We start from the raw sequence: 18164 nt of genomic DNA on the forward strand, positions 1-18164 counted from the left end.
GGGCACAAACACACTGTGGAAGTGCTGAAAGCTCATTAACATGACTTTGTTTATGATTGAGGGTAGATCCTGACCGTGCCTCAAGGATGCGTTATAATGTTTAATGGGGATTTTATGAGATAAATATGCGTCTGAGACGGCCTCATGAGCTGGTTGATGAGCGATGTTTCACAGTCACTGTGGTCGACAAGACAACATTCCTCCGCCAACAGACCATCTTATCTCTGGTCAGACTCTCAGGACTCCCTGGAACAACATTTATTCATTTTGCGTTTTATGGTAGGAATGGAGACAGACGTGATATTCCTACATTCTTCTGCCTCTCCTTCCCCTTAGCTTCTGTGTCCTCACAGTTACACTCGTCAGAACGTCTCCTTCAGTGTTTGGTTCGGATGCCATCTGACATGGGATAAACCATAGATATCAGGGGTCAGGTGGCTGAGCGGTTAGGGAGTCTGGCTAATCAGAAGGTTGCTGGTTCGATTTGCGGCCATGTCAAATGACGTTGTGTCCTTGGGCAAGGCACTTCACCCTACTTGCCTCGGGAAGAATGTCCCTGTACTTACTGTAAGTCGCTCTGGATAAGAGCGTCTGCTAAATGACTAAATGTAAATGTAATATCAAACATAAATCTCCCGTAACACAGTCGTGTGGAGAAACAGCAATAACACTAATCTCTCCCCCCGTACCACACAGACCACAAATTCAGAATCCATTTTAGGGCAGCTGGACATCAGAGAATATTTGTTGTGCCTCCTCCTCCTCCTCCTCATCTTGTTCCATTTTCCAGTCTATATTTAGGTATTGTGTCACCAAATAGTCGATGCACCATTTGTCAAACACGTATGTATGGCTGCCTGCCACATCTTCTAGTTTCCAAAACTGAAGGATGAAGGTTATACAAGGGCCTCAAGAGTGAAAGATGTCTGTACTTCCCCAACCCAAAAAGGACCAAGGAAAATAACAAACTGTGTAATATTACCTGTCTTTATTACTGTTCTCCCCTCTGACTTCCCTCCCTTTAACAGGACAGCCGACCGTGAAAAACCTGGACTTGGAAGTTCTCCCTAACACCCATTAGTCGGCTTTAATCATTTAAACACTTTTGGGAATTATGCGTCTTAATCCTCTTTGCAGAGGAAGTATCAAACCACTTAATTTGATCTGTGCTTTTGTGAAGAACGGGGAGATTTAAGCAGCTTTACCCTAAGGATCACTCAGTGTATTATTTTCTCTTTGATTAAGCGCTTGAACAAAGCGTATGCCAACACTACACCTCTGCCTAAAGAGCCCCGCCCTGAAAGAACATTATCATTTATACAGAACATAAACCGTATCCAATCAGTCTGACTGAGTGTAGATCTTTTAGTCTACTGTCGTATCTTTCATGAGTATACACCATCAGTAGAATCAGATTCTGTTGCTTTGCTGTATATCCCGTCAATGGCGCTGTGACAGTGTGATCGCCTTGATGATTAAAAAAGTCCAGCTTTTCTCTCTCCTCCTCTCAGCTGCAAGACAGCAGGCTGGCCAACAGGCCCACAGGCAGGGACAGTCCCCGCAGGCCTGGAGGAACACAATCACACCACATACGAAGCCAGTTCTGATGAACACCTGGGATGACTCAAGTGCAGGCTCATGTGTCTGTGCTGTCAGGTCCAGGGAGGCAGAGAGGGATGCAGGATATGAATGAGGGCCTTATGTGTCCAGGCACGGAGCAGAGAGAGGGTTAGGGCTAGAGAGCGGGCAACGCTGCTGAGATGCTGATTGGAGGAGCTGATGAATCAGCCGGGGGTCAGGGATAGAGGAAGAAATGAAGCAGGAAGCGGTTTTTCATCCAGACTCCAGAAAATGTGTCCGTTCCCTTCCAGGGAGTAAGAATTCTCTGTAAGACCTGGAAGCTGACAAGCACCCAAAACAATGAAATCATGGCTTGGTTATCAGACAAAGACTCCCACTCTCTGTTGTCTGTGAATGAGTTTCTGAAGAAAGGGAAGAATGACTCCCGTGCTTTTTCTTGTGGTCTAAATAAAACAGCTAAATGTGGTGAATAAAGCTCGTCTAGAGCATTTTTAAGCCCCTTTAAACACAGTTGTGTTTGTCAAGAGAGCAAGAGAATGGCAACAATATAAGAAGCAATTTGTATTGTTGTATTGACTCTTCAATGTCTTCTGAGAAAAGTGAATTAGTGTTTAGTCCTGAATGTGGTGTGTTGGTACAGAATGTGAGGGAGAGCACAAAAGGGAAGCCAGACACCTTCAGCAATGTAATTATCCTCCACACTGATGTATGAAGCGCCCTGCGAGGTGAAATCACTTTTCGGGGGAAAGGTCGAGGTCTATCCAGCATTTCAAGGAGACAGGCTGCTCAGCAGATCCATTGTTACCTGAGGTATTCTCTCCTCAGAGAGAGTTCTATCCCCTCAAAACGTGCTCCTTGACGGGCCGAGGCTAGAAAGTCAATCTCCGTTTGCGTTTTTTAATTCTTGAGGTTAACTGTAGACTGCGGAGTTTGGCGCGTTTAGTCTGTAGCGAGCCACTTCCCACATCTTCTTCAGCAGTGCAACCTTCGTTTCACAGATAAGAGGGGACGTTCTGAGATTAATCTCTCTTCTTAGATTAATTTCCTCTGTTCGTGAGAGCTGAATAGTTTCACCAGTGAGAATATATGTGGACAGTAGATCTCTCTCAGCTTTTGAATTATGTAGTACCCCTCGGACCATTAGCATGATAAATCCACCCTAACACAAACACGCATGAAAAACACGAATTACTATAATAAACGTGATTTATGAATAACGCTAAAATAATCAGAACAAAAACATCTGTTGACATGATCGAAAACATAATTATTCAAAACTGTGTACAGTACCACAGCTAGGATGGAAGCAGATTTTTGTTTCCGTTGATAGACTGTCGCGTTCTTACCAGACGAGAGGCCATGGAATCCCAGAGAAGGTTTATAAATAAGTAATCGTTTAGGGGCTGCGGCGGGTTAGGAGACACTTTCGGCTGGGGTGACTCATCGTCCTGTCTCTTTGCATCAAGTCAGCTACCTTGGTCTCTGCAACTGTCACCCTGTCCTCTGCCCACACACACACACACACAGACAGTGCCTGCGTGTGCCTCGTGACACTGAGCCCAGGCTGCCTCTTCTACACACTCCTCTCCTGGGAGAAGAGCCTGCGAGCGGTTGTCTGGAGGCTGCACTCTACAATCAGCTCGAACTGCACTTGTATTACGGAACGTGTCTGTTGATTAAGAGCTCCAGGTGATGAAGTGCTATTCAACAGGATATTTCCATGGTCTCTGTTGGTCTCCTTGACAGAGCAGAGCTTTGCAGTGTTAACAGTGTTTTGAATGGTGAATAATATCAATCTGTGATGACATTGCAGGCCACTAATGATTAACAGTGTTCGCCTGCTATTTAAACTAAATGAAGGCTTGGTACTTAAAGCATGGATGTTGCATAAGTTCTCTAAAGGTATAGCCTTCCTCTTAATGCATATCTTACTTTGATCTGCCTACTGTGGCGTTCTGTAGAGTTGGAAAGCGAATGTAAAAACACTTTTCAGCTAAAAAACAAAGTGTTAGTTCTTCAGCTCAGCCCCATGTCTGTGCTCTGCAACTGAAGCACTGAGAGCCTCGATAGCATAAAATAATAAATAAAGGGTTTATTTTTGGCAGTAGAAAGCCTCTGTGAATTCTGCAGATGTGGCATTAAGCCTATCTCCCAGTTCCTCCAATCTTATCTTCAGGTTTACTTCTGTTTCAGGCATGTGCAGAGCTGGATGCATTGTCAAAGCTGGCAGATTAGGTCGGCAGCGTTTGCAGTGTTCTTTTATACTTAGCATATAGATTCGAACATTCAGACTATCAGATTTATGAAGCTAAACTTTGCTTTCAGCAAACGACAGTCCATTTCCCTCAGCCGTCACCTCTCACGTCTGAGGGCTGAACATGAGGCAGCGTTTACTGCAGACCTGCTCTGTGGTGTTCTGCTTCTTCTGTTCCTGAACAAATCAATAGTGTTCCTTCCCCCCTGATGTTCTCCAATGATGTTCTCCAATGATGTTCTCCAATGATGTTCTCCAATGATGTTCTCCAATGATGTTCTCCAATGATGTTCTCCAATGATGTTCTCCAATGATGTTCTCCAATGATGTTCTCCAATGATGTTCTCCAATGATGTTCTCCCTTGTGGTAATGATGCTGGTCATGATTGGGCTCTGAGCTTCTGCATAAACAGACGCTGTGTGAGGGAGGCAGTGTTAGACGGGCACCGCAGCAGGCGCTGGGGGACAGAGGGGGGGGGGGGGGAAGGCTCATCAGGGACTTCCTCCTGCCTCCCCCCGGACCAGCCTCTGACCCCCAGCCTCTAAACGACCACCGGGAAGATGTCAGCTGTTTCCATGGCGATTAATGGTCGTATGGCCATAATTGCGCACAAACAAGCTGAAAAATCCATGGTTCACGTCAGCTGACTGTCACTTCTGTCCATTAATGATCTTTTCTCCAAATGCAGCACTCCAAAACCTCCCACAGTTATTTCACCTCCAGAGCATCAATGAGGCTCACGTGTGAAAGGGTTGGCCCAGGGGGATTTGATCACCAAGTGAGTGATGAATATGATAACTGCTCACCGCTAAACCTCAGTGGTCAAGGTCCTGTAAACCACCACCCTTTCCCTCCGTGTGAACACAGTCGTCTGTCTTCAGCCAGGCTTGCGGTAACACACTGACCCACAGGGAACAATTCACACCTGGACTTGCGACGGACACACAGCCTTGACGGGGGTTTGGGATTGATCCTCTGCATCAACGCCACAGATTCAAGACTGGAATCAATATCGGATGATATTGATTCCAGTATTTTCTACATAATGGTTAAGAAATGACAAAGCTGTTTAGGAGGAATGGCAGGTGTCTACCTGAGCACACAGCCTGCAGTAGGGAACCTCCTGAGACTGATTACCCGAAACTTCCGGACGGGCTGAGAGATGGAGCCTGACAACATGTGTCTGCTGCGCCCAACATTTCTCCCTCTTGTTAAACTGAATAATGCATGTCGTTGTTGCATAATTCATCAACCATGGAGTGTTTTCGCAAATACATTTTTAATGTCTACATAAAACAGGTTTGTGTTTCTCCATGTTTCTTTGAGCCTTCCTGTTAAGTTGCCTGTGTTGTCTATTGATCAGGAGGAAAATGTAATCTGGTGTTTAATGAGCCTAGAACTTGATAATGGATGGCGCTGAGAACATCAAGGACAGTACTATTACATCCAGAACTAACAAATGTTAAACAGTCCTGGATGGATACATTTACACTGTTGTTTTCATTAAGGGGGTTTGGGTGAAAATGTGCAGAATTTGGGAGACCTACATATTCTGTAAAAGTGTCAGACATGGAAGTTAAGCCCAGTGAAATGGCTTTGGGAAAGTGAAAGTCTACATATTTTATCAGTGTTCATTTTAGCACTCATTAACTTGAGTGATGGCTCGGATGGGGATTTCATCATCTTTTTTTAAATTTAGCGCTGTATGCATAATGCCCAATACCCACCTGACATCAACTTGCGACTTGGAACTCACATTGGGCAGTAGCCTCAGTAAAGGAGACAGTTGGATATTTCCCCATTCACCTGATTTCTCTGCTCTTTGAACACAACCGACAGTTTAATCTGTTTCCGCCCTCATTTACTCTCTATCACCCTGAAGATGTGATGTAACCTGTAACCTCTACGACAGCTTGGTCACCTTCTATCAGACTGTTTGGTAACACAAAAGTTCAGAGGTAAATAAAATCTAAATTGACTGAAAAAAAAGGTCTTAAACTGAGTCTACAGAAGATTGGGGCGAATTATTGACAAACCGAGATTTCCAACCAACTTCCTATGTGGCTTGTTTTTACAGAGTAAGAGCCGGACCCATCTGCTCTCACCAGAACTAGTTGCACGGTTGCTCTCATTTGAGAGATAAAATAGGTTCCTAAAATAGGATGACAAAATGGCACCTACGGTATCCATGGTTACCTGGTTGCAGGGAGAGCCAGGCGCCACAGTAGACAAGCCTTGACATCGCAGCTTCTGATTGGACATCTGTATCACCGCAGTCGTGGCTCAGACATCTGACTGACACTGAAAATGTTGTTTTTATTATAATTCCTATTTTAATCATCTTGTTTGTTTCCCTCCCTGTGTTGAGAGCGTCACCTGCCGTCCAGGGTCAGTCAGGGATGGAGAGTGTGAGAGTCCCTGACATGTTGGGTGAAAGGTTTCCAGCCATGTGATCTATAAATGAAGAGCTTTGGTCAGAGCTGTCAGCTTGCATTACCTGTGGCTTCCCTTCTCAAACGCTCTGAGCACTCTGGTTGGCAGAGGACAGTCACAGCGGACTGACACGCCCGTTTACCACAGACCCTCAGAGAAGCTTCAAGCTTGGTGACATTTAGGATTCATTAGACTCATCCAAGCGTTGCTCTAAAAAACCTTTGAAGTGCAGAAGTTCTGCTTTAAGTGGGTGTGTAATGTCTGTAGTACCGTAAAATGTACTGAATGTACCGTTTCAGTTGATGGATATGTTGAGCATTTTAGTTCAAAACAAAATCGACCGTAGGTTTAATTCATTTACAAATCAGAAAGGTTTAATACCTCAAGGAAGTAGTAGTTATGTCCAGAAACACATTCTCTTCTGAAAGCCATTTCCCCATGTGCTGACATGAAGGCATCATGCAAATAAAGCAGAACAGTTGGCCTCTCCCTGCAGGCTGGACACCTTGCCAGATGGTGGAGAGCTGTGTTTGTTGAATTTTAAGTCCTCAAAAGCAGCCTCAAATAGACTTTAGTCCATCACTGGGCCTCTAGGGGTGCCTTTGACAATCCTCAAAGATAAGGAGGAAGACAGAGAGGAAAAAGTGGATAGTCAAATGTTCTGTCAACAACAAGTTTGATATTCAGATCCTATATCATGTTTACTTTCAGTTCATCCTCTGATAAAACAGTTACCAAAATACCAAAACAGGCCTTTCCAAATATGTTGTGGGCCCACACACACACACACACACACACACTGTTGCGTTTATATACACACGCGCACAGACACAAACACACGCGCACACACAGTGTGACAGTAACACTGAGGAATGCTCAGTGGTTGTTCAGCAGCGTGATCCTGCGCTACGGCTGTCGGCATGCATCAGGAAGCTACAGGAGAGAGATTGTGTTGGACTGAAGGAGAGCAGGGAGTCTGTAGTCTGAAGGAGAGCAGGGAGTCTGTAGTCTGAAGGAGAGCAGGGAGTCTGTAGTCTGAAGGAGAGCAGGGAGTCTGAAGGAGAGCAGGGAGTCTGAAGGAGAGCAGGGAGTCTGAAGGAGAGCAGGGAGTCTGAAGGAGAGCAGGGAGTCTGAAGGAGAGCAGGGAGTCTGTAGTCTGAAGGAGAGCAGGGAGTCTGTAGTCTGAAGGAGAGCAGGGAGTCTGTAGTCTGAAGGAGATCAGGGAGTCTGTAGTCTGAAGGAGAGCAGGGAGTCTGAAGGAGAGCAGGGAGTCTGTAGCCTGAAGGAGAGCAGGGAGTCTGTAGTCTGAAGGAGAGCAGGGAGTCTGTAGTCTGAAGGAGAGCAGGGAGTCTGTAGCCTGAAGGAGAGCAGGGAGTCTGTAGTCTGAAGGAGAGCAGGGAGTCTGAAGGAGAGCAGGGAGTCTGTAGTCTGAAGGAGAGCAGGGAGTCTGAAGGAGAGCAGGGAGTCTGTAGTCTGAAGGAGAGCAGGGAGTCTGAAGGAGAGCAGGGAGTCTGTAGTCTGAAGGAGAGCAGGGAGTCTGTAGTCTGAAGGAGAGCAGGGAGTCTGAAGGAGAGCAGGGAGTCTGTAGTCTGAAGGAGAGCAGGGAGTCTGAAGGAGAGCAGGGAGTCTGTAGCCTGAAGGAGAGCAGGGAGTCTGTAGTCTGAAGGAGAGCAGGGAGTCTGAAGGAGAGCAGGGAGTCTGTAGTCTGAAGGAGAGCAGGGAGTCTGAAGGAGAGCAGGGAGTCTGTAGCCTGAAGGAGAGCAGGGAGTCTGTAGTCTGAAGGAGAGCAGGGAGTCTGAAGGAGAGCAGGGAGTCTGTAGTCTGAAGGAGAGCAGGGAGTCTGAAGGAGAGCAGGGAGTCTGTAGTCTGAAGGAGAGCAGGGAGTCTGAAGGAGAGCAGGGAGTCTGTAGTCTGAAGGAGAGCAGGGAGTCTGTAGTCTGAAGGAGAGCAGGGAGTCTGTAGTCTGAAGGAGAGCAGGGAGTCTGTAGTCTGAAGGAGAGCAGGGAGTCTGTAGTCTGAAGGAGAGCAGGGAGTCTGTAGTCTGAAGGAGAGCAGGGAGTCTGTAGTCTGAAGGAGAGCAGGGAGTCTGTAGTCTGAAGGAGAGCAGGGAGTCTGTAGTCTGAAGGAGAGCAGGGAGTCTGTAGTCTGAAGGAGAGCAGGGAGTCTGTAGTCTGAAGGAGAGCAGGGAGTCTGAAGGAGAGCAGGGAGTCTGTAGCCTGAAGGAGAGCAGGGAGTCTGTAGCCTGAAGGAGAGCAGGGAGTCTGAAGGAGAGCAGGGAGTCTGTAGCCTGAAGGAGAGCAGGGAGTCTGAAGGAGAGCAGGGAGTCTGTAGTCTGAAGGAGAGCAGGGAGTCTGTAGTCTGAAGGAGAGCAGGGAGTCTGTAGCCTGAAGGAGAGCAGGGAGTCTGTAGCCTGAAGGAGAGCAGGGAGTCTGAAGGAGAGCAGGGAGTCTGTAGTCTGAAGGAGAGCAGGGAGTCTGTAGCCTGAAGGAGAGCAGGGAGTCTGTAGTCTGAAGGAGAGCAGGGAGTCTGTAGTCTGAAGGAGAGCAGGGAGTCTGTAGTCTGAAGGAGAGCAGGGAGTCTGTAGTCTGAAGGAGAGCAGGGAGTCTGTAGTCTGAAGGAGAGCAGGGAGTCTGTAGTCTGAAGGAGAGCAGGGAGTCTGTAGTCTGAAGGAGAGCAGGGAGTCTGTAGTCTGAAGGAGAGCAGGGAGTCTGTAGTCTGAAGGAGAGCAGGGAGTCTGTAGTCTGAAGGAGAGCAGGGAGTCTGAAGGAGAGCAGGGAGTCTGTAGTCTGAAGGAGAGCAGGGAGTCTGTAGTCTGAAGGAGAGCAGGGAGTCTGTAGTCTGAAGGAGAGCAGGGAGTCTGTAGCCTGAAGGAGAGCAGGGAGTCTGTAGCCTGAAGGAGAGCAGGGAGTCTGTAGTCTGAAGGAGAGCAGGGAGTCTGTAGTCTGAAGGAGAGCAGGGAGTCTGTAGCCTGAAGGAGAGCAGGGAGTCTGTAGCCTGAAGGAGAGCAGGGAGTCTGTAGCCTGAAGGAGAGCAGGGAGTCTGTAGCCTGAAGGAGAGCAGGGAGTCTGTAGCCTGAAGGAGAGCAGGGAGTCTGTAGCCTGAAGGAGAGCAGGGAGTCTGTAGTCTGAAGGAGAGCAGGGAGTCTGTAGTCTGAAGGAGAGCAGGGAGTCTGTAGCCTGAAGGAGAGCAGGGAGTCTGTAGCCTGAAGGAGAGCAGGGAGTCTGTAGTCTGAAGGAGAGCAGGGAGTCTGTAGTCTGAAGGAGAGCAGGGAGTCTGTAGTCTGAAGGAGAGCAGGGAGTCTGTAGTCTGAAGGAGAGCAGGGAGTCTGTAGTCTGAAGGAGAGCAGGGAGTCTGTAGTCTGAAGGAGAGCAGGGAGTGTGTAGCCTGAAGGAGAGCAGGGAGTCTGTAGTCTGAAGGAGAGCAGGGAGTCTGAAGGAGAGCAGGGAGTCTGTAGTCTGAAGGAGAGCAGGGAGTCTGTAGTCTGAAGGAGAGCAGGGAGTCTGAAGGAGAGCAGGGAGTCTGTAGTCTGAAGGAGAGCAGGGAGTCTGTAGCCTGAAGGAGAGCAGGGAGTCTGTAGTCTGAAGGAGAGCAGGGAGTCTGAAGGAGAGCAGGGAGTCTGTAGTCTGAAGGAGAGCAGGGAGTCTGTAGTCTGAAGGAGAGCAGGGAGTCTGTAGTCTGAAGGAGAGCAGGGAGTCTGTAGCCTGAAGGAGAGCAGGGAGTCTGAAGGAGAGCAGGGAGTCTGTAGTCTGAAGGAGAGCAGGGAGTCTGTAGTCTGAAGGAGAGCAGGGAGTCTGAAGGAGAGCAGGGAGTCTGTAGTCTGAAGGAGAGCAGGGAGTCTGTAGTCTGAAGGAGAGCAGGGAGTCTGTAGTCTGAAGGAGAGCAGGGAGTCTGTAGTCTGAAGGAGATCAGGGAGTCTGTAGTCTGAAGGAGAGCAGGGAGTCTGTAGTCTGAAGGAGAGCAGGGAGTCTGTAGCCTGAAGGAGAGCAGGGAGTCTGTAGTCTGAAGGAGAGCAGGGAGTCTGAAGGAGAGCAGGGAGTCTGAAGGAGAGCAGGGAGTCTGTAGCCTGAAGGAGAGCAGGGAGTCTGTAGTCTGAAGGAGAGCAGGGAGTCTGAAGGAGAGCAGGGAGTCTGTAGTCTGAAGGAGAGCAGGGAGTCTGAAGGAGAGCAGGGAGTCTGTAGTCTGAAGGAGAGCAGGGAGTCTGTAGTCTGAAGGAGAGCAGGGAGTCTGTAGTCTGAAGGAGAGCAGGGAGTCTGTAGTCTGAAGGAGAGCAGGGAGTCTGTAGTCTGAAGGAGAGCAGGGAGTCTGTAGTCTGAAGGAGAGCAGGGAGTCTGTAGCCTGAAGGAGAGCAGGGAGTCTGTAGCCTGAAGGAGAGCAGGGAGTCTGTAGCCTGAAGGAGAGCAGGGAGTCTGAAGGAGAGCAGGGAGTCTGTAGCCTGAAGGAGAGCAGGGAGTCTGTAGTCTGAAGGAGAGCAGGGAGTCTGTAGTCTGAAGGAGAGCAGGGAGTCTGTAGTCTGAAGGAGAGCAGGGAGTCTGTAGTCTGAAGGAGAGCAGGGAGTCTGTAGTCTGAAGGAGAGCAGGGAGTCTGTAGCCTGAAGGAGAGCAGGGAGTCTGTAGTCTGAAGGAGAGCAGGGAGTCTGTAGTCTGAAGGAGAGCAGGGAGTCTGAAGGAGAGCAGGGAGTCTGTAGCCTGAAGGAGAGCAGGGAGTCTGTAGCCTGAAGGAGAGCAGGGAGTCTGTAGCCTGAAGGAGAGCAGGGAGTCTGAAGGAGAGCAGGGAGTCTGTAGTCTGAAGGAGAGCAGGGAGTCTGTAGTCTGAAGGAGAGCAGGGAGTCTGTAGTCTGAAGGAGAGCAGGGAGTCTGTAGTCTGAAGGAGAGCAGGGAGTCTGAAGGAGAGCAGGGAGTCTGAAGGAGAGCAGGGAGTCTGTAGTCTGAAGGAGAGCAGGGAGTCTGTAGTCTGAAGGAGAGCAGGGAGTCTGTAGCCTGAAGGAGAGCAGGGAGTCTGTAGTCTGAAGGAGAGCAGGGAGTCTGTAGTCTGAAGGAGAGCAGGGACTCTGTAGTCTGAAGGAGAGCAGGGAGTCTGTAGCCTGAAGGAGAGCAGGGAGTCTGTAGTCTGAAGGAGAGCAGGGAGTCTGTAGTCTGAAGGAGAGCAGGGAGTCTGTAGTCTGAAGGAGAGCAGGGAGTCTGTAGTCTGAAGGAGAGCAGGGAGTCTGTAGTCTGAAGGAGAGCAGGGAGTCTGAAGGAGAGCAGGGAGTCTGAAGGAGAGCAGGGAGTCTGTAGTCTGAAGGAGAGCAGGGAGTCTGTAGCCTGAAGGAGAGCAGGGAGTCTGTAGTCTGAAGGAGAGCAGGGAGTCTGTAGTCTGAAGGAGAGCAGGGAGTCTGTAGTCTGAAGGAGAGCAGGGAGTCTGTAGCCTGAAGGAGAGCAGGGAGTCTGTAGTCTGAAGGAGAGCAGGGAGTCTGTAGTCTGAAGGAGAGCAGGGAGTCTGAAGGAGAGCAGGGAGTCTGTAGTCTGAAGGAGAGCAGGGAGTCTGTAGTCTGAAGGAGAGCAGGGAGTCTGTAGTCTGAAGGAGAGCAGGGAGTCTGTAGTCTGAAGGAGAGCAGGGAGTCTGAAGGAGAGCAGGGAGTCTGAAGGAGAGCAGGGAGTCTGAAGGAGAGCAGGGAGTCTGTAGTCTGAAGGAGAGCAGGGAGTCTGTAGTCTGAAGGAGAGCAGGGAGTCTGAAGGAGAGCAGGGAGTCTGTAGTCTGAAGGAGAGCAGGGAGTCTGTAGTCTGAAGGAGAGCAGGGAGTCTGTAGTCTGAAGGAGAGCAGGGAGTCTGTAGTCTGAAGGAGAGCAGGGAGTCTGTAGTCTGAAGGAGAGCAGGGAGTCTGTAGTCTGAAGGAGAGCAGGGAGTCTGTAGCCTGAAGGAGAGCAGGGAGTCTGTAGTCTGAAGGAGAGCAGGGAGTCTGTAGTCTGAAGGAGAGCAGGGAGTCTGAAGGAGAGCAGGGAGTCTGAAGGAGAGCAGGGAGTCTGTAGCCTGAAGGAGAGCAGGGAGTCTGTAGCCTGAAGGAGAGCAGGGAGTCTGTAGTCTGAAGGAGAGCAGGGAGTCTGTAGTCTGAAGGAGAGCAGGGAGTCTGTAGTCTGAAGGAGAGCAGGGAGTCTGTAGTCTGAAGGAGAGCAGGGAGTCTGTAGTCTGAAGGAGAGCAGGGAGTCTGTAGTCTGAAGGAGAGCAGGGAGTCTGTAGCCTGAAGGAGAGCAGGGAGTCTGTAGCCTGAAGGAGAGCAGGGAGTCTGTAGTCTGAAGGAGAGCAGGGAGTCTGTAGCCTGAAGGAGAGCAGGGAGTCTGAAGGAGAGCAGGGAGTCTGAAGGAGAGCAGGGAGTCTGTAGTCTGAAGGAGAGCAGGGAGTCTGTAGCCTGAAGGAGAGCAGGGAGTCTGTAGTCTGAAGGAGAGCAGGGAGTCTGAAGGAGAGCAGGGAGTCTGTAGTCTGAAGGAGAGCAGGGAGTCTGTAGTCTGAAGGAGAGCAGGGAGTCTGTAGTCTGAAGGAGAGCAGGGAGTCTGTAGTCTGAAGGAGAGCAGGGAGTCTGTAGTCTGAAGGAGAGCAGGGAGTCTGTAGCCTGAAGGAGAGCAGGGAGTCTGAAGGAGAGCAGGGAGTCTGTAGCCTGAAGGAGAGCAGGGAGTCTGTAGCCTGAAGGAGAGCAGGGAGTCTGTAGCCTGAAGGAGAGCAGGGAGTCTGTAGTCTGAAGGAGAGCAGGGAGTCTGTAGCCTGAAGGAGAGCAGGGAGTCTGTAGCCTGAAGGAGAGCAGGGAGTCTGTAGTCTGAAGGAGAGCAGGGAGTCTGTAGTCTGAAGGAGAGCAGGGAGTCTGTAGCCTGAAGGAGAGCAGGGAGTCTGAAGGAGAGCAGGGAGTCTGTAGTCTGAAGGAGAGCAGGGAGTCTGAAGGAGAGCAGGGAGTCTGTAGTCTGAAGGAGAGCAGGGAGTCTGAAGGAGAGCAGGGAGTCTGTAGCCTGAAGGAGAGCAGGGAGTCTGAAGGAGAGCAGGGAGTCTGTAGCCTGAAGGAGAGCAGGGAGTCTGTAGTCTGAAGGAGAGCAGGGAGTCTGTAGCCTGAAGGAGAGCAGGGAGTCTGTAGTCTGAAGGAGAGCAGGGAGTCTGTAGTCTGAAGGAGAGCAGGGAGTCTGAAGGAGAGCAGGGAGTCTGTAGTCTGAAGGAGAGCAGGGAGTCTGTAGTCTGAAGGAGAGCAGGGAGTCTGTAGTCTGAAGGAGAGCAGGGAGTCTGAAGGAGAGCAGGGAGTCTGTAGTCTGAAGGAGAGCAGGGAGTCTGTAGTCTGAAGGAGAGCAGGGAGTCTGTAGCCTGAAGGAGAGCAGGGAGTCTGTAGTCTGAAGGAGAGCAGGGAGTCTGAAGGAGAGCAGGGAGTCTGTAGCCTGAAGGAGAGCAGGGAGTCTGAAGGAGAGCAGGGAGTCTGTAGCCTGAAGGAGAGCAGGGAGTCTGTAGTCTGAAGGAGAGCAGGGAGTCTGAAGGAGAGCAGGGAGTCTGTAGCCTGAAGGAGAGCAGGGAGTCTGAAGGAGAGCAGGGAGTCTGTAGCCTGAAGGAGAGCAGGGAGTCTGTAGTCTGAAGGAGAGCAGGGAGTCTGAAGGAGAGCAGGGAGTCTGAAGGAGAGCAGGGAGTCTGTAGTCTGAAGGAGAGCAGGGAGTCTGAAGGAGAGCAGGGAGTCTGTAGTCTGAAGGAGAGCAGGGAGTCTGAAGGAGAGCAGGGAGTCTGTAGCCTGAAGGAGAGCAGGGAGTCTGTAGTCTGAAGGAGAGCAGGGAGTCTGTAGTCTGAAGGAGAGCAGGGAGTCTGAAGGAGAGCAGGGAGTCTGTAGTCTGAAGGAGAGCAGGGAGTCTGTAGCCTGAAGGAGAGCAGGGAGTCTGAAGGAGAGCAGGGAGTCTGTAGTCTGAAGGAGAGCAGGGAGTCTGTAGTCTGAAGGAGAGCAGGGAGTCTGTAGTCTGAAGGAGAGCAGGGAGTCTGTAGTCTGAAGGAGAGCAGGGAGTCTGAAGGAGAGCAGGGAGTCTGTAGTCTGAAGGAGAGCAGGGAGTCTGTAGCCTGAAGGAGAGCAGGGAGTCTGTAGTCTGAAGGAGAGCAGGGAGTCTGTAGTCTGAAGGAGAGCAGGGAGTCTGTAGTCTGAAGGAGAGCAGGGAGTCTGTAGCCTGAAGGAGAGCAGGGAGTCTGTAGTCTGAAGGAGAGCAGGGAGTCTGTAGTCTGAAGGAGAGCAGGGAGTCTGTAGCCTGAAGGAGAGCAGGGAGTCTGTAGTCTGAAGGAGAGCAGGGAGTCTGAAGGAGAGCAGGGAGTCTGAAGGAGAGCAGGGAGTCTGTAGTCTGAAGGAGAGCAGGGAGTCTGTAGTCTGAAGGAGAGCAGGGAGTCTGTAGTCTGAAGGAGAGCAGGGAGTCTGTAGCCTGAAGGAGAGCAGGGAGTCTGTAGTCTGAAGGAGAGCAGGGAGTCTGTAGTCTGAAGGAGAGCAGGGAGTCTGTAGTCTGAAGGAGAGCAGGGAGTCTGAAGGAGAGCAGGGAGTCTGTAGTCTGAAGGAGAGCAGGGAGTCTGTAGTCTGAAGGAGAGCAGGGAGTCTGTAGTCTGAAGGAGAGCAGGGAGTCTGAAGGAGAGCAGGGAGTCTGAAGGAGAGCAGGGAGTCTGTAGTCTGAAGGAGAGCAGGGAGTCTGTAGTCTGAAGGAGAGCAGGGAGTCTGAAGGAGAGCAGGGAGTCTGTAGTCTGAAGGAGAGCAGGGAGTCTGTAGTCTGAAGGAGAGCAGGGAGTCTGTAGTCTGAAGGAGAGCAGGGAGTCTGTAGTCTGAAGGAGAGCAGGGAGTCTGTAGTCTGAAGGAGAGCAGGGAGTCTGAAGGAGAGCAGGGAGTCTGTAGTCTGAAGGAGAGCAGGGAGTCTGTAGTCTGAAGGAGAGCAGGGAGTCTGTAGTCTGAAGGAGAGCAGGGAGTCTGAAGGAGAGCAGGGAGTCTGTAGCCTGAAGGAGAGCAGGGAGTCTGTAGTCTGAAGGAGAGCAGGGAGTCTGTAGTCTGAAGGAGAGCAGGGAGTCTGTAGTCTGAAGGAGAGCAGGGAGTCTGTAGTCTGAAGGAGAGCAGGGAGTCTGAAGGAGAGCAGGGAGTCTGAAGGAGAGCAGGGAGTCTGTAGTCTGAAGGAGAGCAGGGAGTCTGTAGTCTGAAGGAGAGCAGGGAGTCTGTAGTCTGAAGGAGAGCAGGGAGTCTGAAGGAGAGCAGGGAGTCTGAAGGAGAGCAGGGAGTCTGTAGTCTGAAGGAGAGCAGGGAGTCTGTAGCCTGAAGGAGAGCAGGGAGTCTGTAGTCTGAAGGAGAGCAGGGAGTCTGTAGTCTGAAGGAGAGCAGGGAGTCTGTAGTCTGAAGGAGAGCAGGGAGTCTGAAGGAGAGCAGGGAGTCTGAAGGAGAGCAGGGAGTCTGTAGTCTGAAGGAGAGCAGGGAGTCTGTAGCCTGAAGGAGAGCAGGGAGTCTGTAGTCTGAAGGAGAGCAGGGAGTCTGTAGTCTGAAGGAGAGCAGGGAGTCTGTAGCCTGAAGGAGAGCAGGGAGTCTGTAGTCTGAAGGAGAGCAGGGAGTCTGTAGCCTGAAGGAGAGCAGGGAGTCTGTAGTCTGAAGGAGAGCAGGGAGTCTGTAGCCTGAAGGAGAGCAGGGAGTCTGTAGTCTGAAGGAGAGCAGGGAGTCTGTAGTCTGAAGGAGAGCAGGGAGTCTGTAGTCTGAAGGAGAGCAGGGAGTCTGTAGCCTGAAGGAGAGCAGGGAGTCTGTAGCCTGAAGGAGAGCAGGGAGTCTGTAGTCTGAAGGAGAGCAGGGAGTCTGTAGCCTGAAGGAGAGCAGGGAGTCTGTAGCCTGAAGGAGAGCAGGGAGTCTGTAGCCTGAAGGAGAGCAGGGAGTCTGTAGCCTGAAGGAGAGCAGGGAGTCTGAAGGAGAGCAGGGAGTCTGTAGCCTGAAGGAGAGCAGGGAGTCTGTAGTCTGAAGGAGAGCAGGGAGTCTGAAGGAGAGCAGGGAGTCTGTAGCCTGAAGGAGAGCAGGGAGTCTGTAGTCTGAAGGAGAGCAGGGAGTCTGTAGCCTGAAGGAGAGCAGGGAGTCTGTAGCCTGAAGGAGAGCAGGGAGTCTGTAGTCTGAAGGAGAGCAGGGAGTCTGTAGTCTGAAGGAGAGCAGGGAGTCTGAAGGAGAGCAGGGAGTCTGTAGCCTGAAGGAGAGCAGGGAGTCTGTAGTCTGAAGGAGAGCAGGGAGTCTGTAGTCTGAAGGAGAGCAGGGAGTCTGTAGTCTGAAGGAGAGCAGGGAGTCTGTAGTCTGAAGGAGAGCAGGGAGTCTGAAGGAGAGCAGGGAGTCTGTAGCCTGAAGGAGAGCAGGGAGTCTGTAGTCTGAAGGAGAGCAGGGAGTCTGTAGTCTGAAGGAGAGCAGGGAGTCTGTAGTCTGAAGGAGAGCAGGGAGTCTGTAGTCTGAAGGAGAGCAGGGAGTCTGTAGTCTGAAGGAGAGCAGGGAGTCTGTAGTCTGAAGGAGAGCAGGGAGTCTGTAGTCTGAAGGAGAGCAGGGAGTCTGTAGTCTGAAGGAGAGCAGGGAGTCTGAAGGAGAGCAGGGAGTCTGTAGCCTGAAGGAGAGCAGGGAGTCTGTAGTCTGAAGGAGAGCAGGGAGTCTGTAGTCTGAAGGAGAGCAGGGAGTCTGAAGGAAAGCAGGGAGTCTGTAGCCTGGGCTCTGTCTGGGACTAGGAGGCAAAGCTCTCCGAGGGAGCTTTCTAAGACAGACTCAGGCTTCACAGAACAAGGAGCTCGGTGTGTCACTTCAAGTGTGAGCACATTGCGACACACACTCTCCTCATCCTTGGTTTCTCAACAGCATCGTGTTATGTGGTTGTTTTACTCTCTACGGCTCTCTAACACGGACACCTGACCTTTATGGAGTACATGAGTAGCATATGTACAGCTAGGGTAGCTGACCTTTGTCTGGGCAAAGGCAACAAACAGTATAGGATTGAGTGGGTTGGTGTTGTTTAACAAACAGTCACCAGAATGCCCTCCCCAGTTACATTCTTTCCAACCTCTCACCTGGAAAGAGAAAGCCTGCAGGTGATGGCTAAATAAAACGCTGCCTCTTTAACGGCTTGCTGTCTTTCATTAACGTCCTGTGACTATTTCCATTAGTGACTCTGAAGAGGTATGGAGAGGGATGGTATGTTTCTGCTTCGACAGCCTCTCTCCTCACCACAGAGGAGAGAGCCCCCAATCACAGCTCTCTGCAGCCCAGAATGCCTCTGCTGGGCTGTGTCGAAACAACCGACATTAGCGAAAATATTTTAGCTCATAATTTGAAGGTTTAGGCTTTTCTTAAAGGGTTTAGGTTGGTTGAGGGGCAGTTCTATGGGCGTATGTGAAGCCCTCTGTGACATGCTTGCATGTAAAAAGGGCTATACAAATAAATTTGATTTGATTTGACTTAAAGCAGTGACAGAGAAACATTTGTTATTGTGAAATGTAGTTTAAGGCAGTGTCCATAAAACCAGTCTTTATGTCAGATTTGAAGTTTGAAGTTTAAATGTTGGTGTCTCTGGTCCCTACAGTCGTTTAGCCTCTCCCTCTTGTTAAACCTGTTCTTCAACTCCTTGAATCTGTCATAAATGCTTCTTCCTTCTACAACCACAGTTTTACTGTTAACCAGGGTTTGTCTTTGTTGTAGCTCACACTTTGTTAATGTGGACTATTAACCATTTCAGTCAGTGATCATGATCATGAACTTTGAGTCCAGAAAGTCTACCAGCAGAGATGTTATATATTCTGGAATGAACCAGGATTCAGTCAGTCTCAACAGGTCTTCCTGAAGATTTGCTCATTGTTACACAGCAGTCCTTTGGTACAACTGTTTGTTCAATAAAGCAGTCTCTTTAAGGCCACTCCCACACCTGTCTAGTTTCCATGGACACACCCACTG

At 50.4% G+C, this 18164-nt stretch overlaps 1 protein-coding gene across 1 annotated transcript in view; it reads left to right on the forward strand.

The window, feature by feature from the left end:
- Positions 1 to 18164, forward strand: part of lin52 (lin-52 DREAM MuvB core complex component) — a 123830-nt gene that overhangs the window by 35076 nt on the left and 70590 nt on the right. The window lies entirely within an intron of this gene.

This window comes from Osmerus eperlanus, chromosome 9 (genome assembly GCF_963692335.1).
Source record: "Osmerus eperlanus chromosome 9, fOsmEpe2.1, whole genome shotgun sequence".
Taxonomy (NCBI): domain Eukaryota; kingdom Metazoa; phylum Chordata; class Actinopteri; order Osmeriformes; family Osmeridae; genus Osmerus; species Osmerus eperlanus.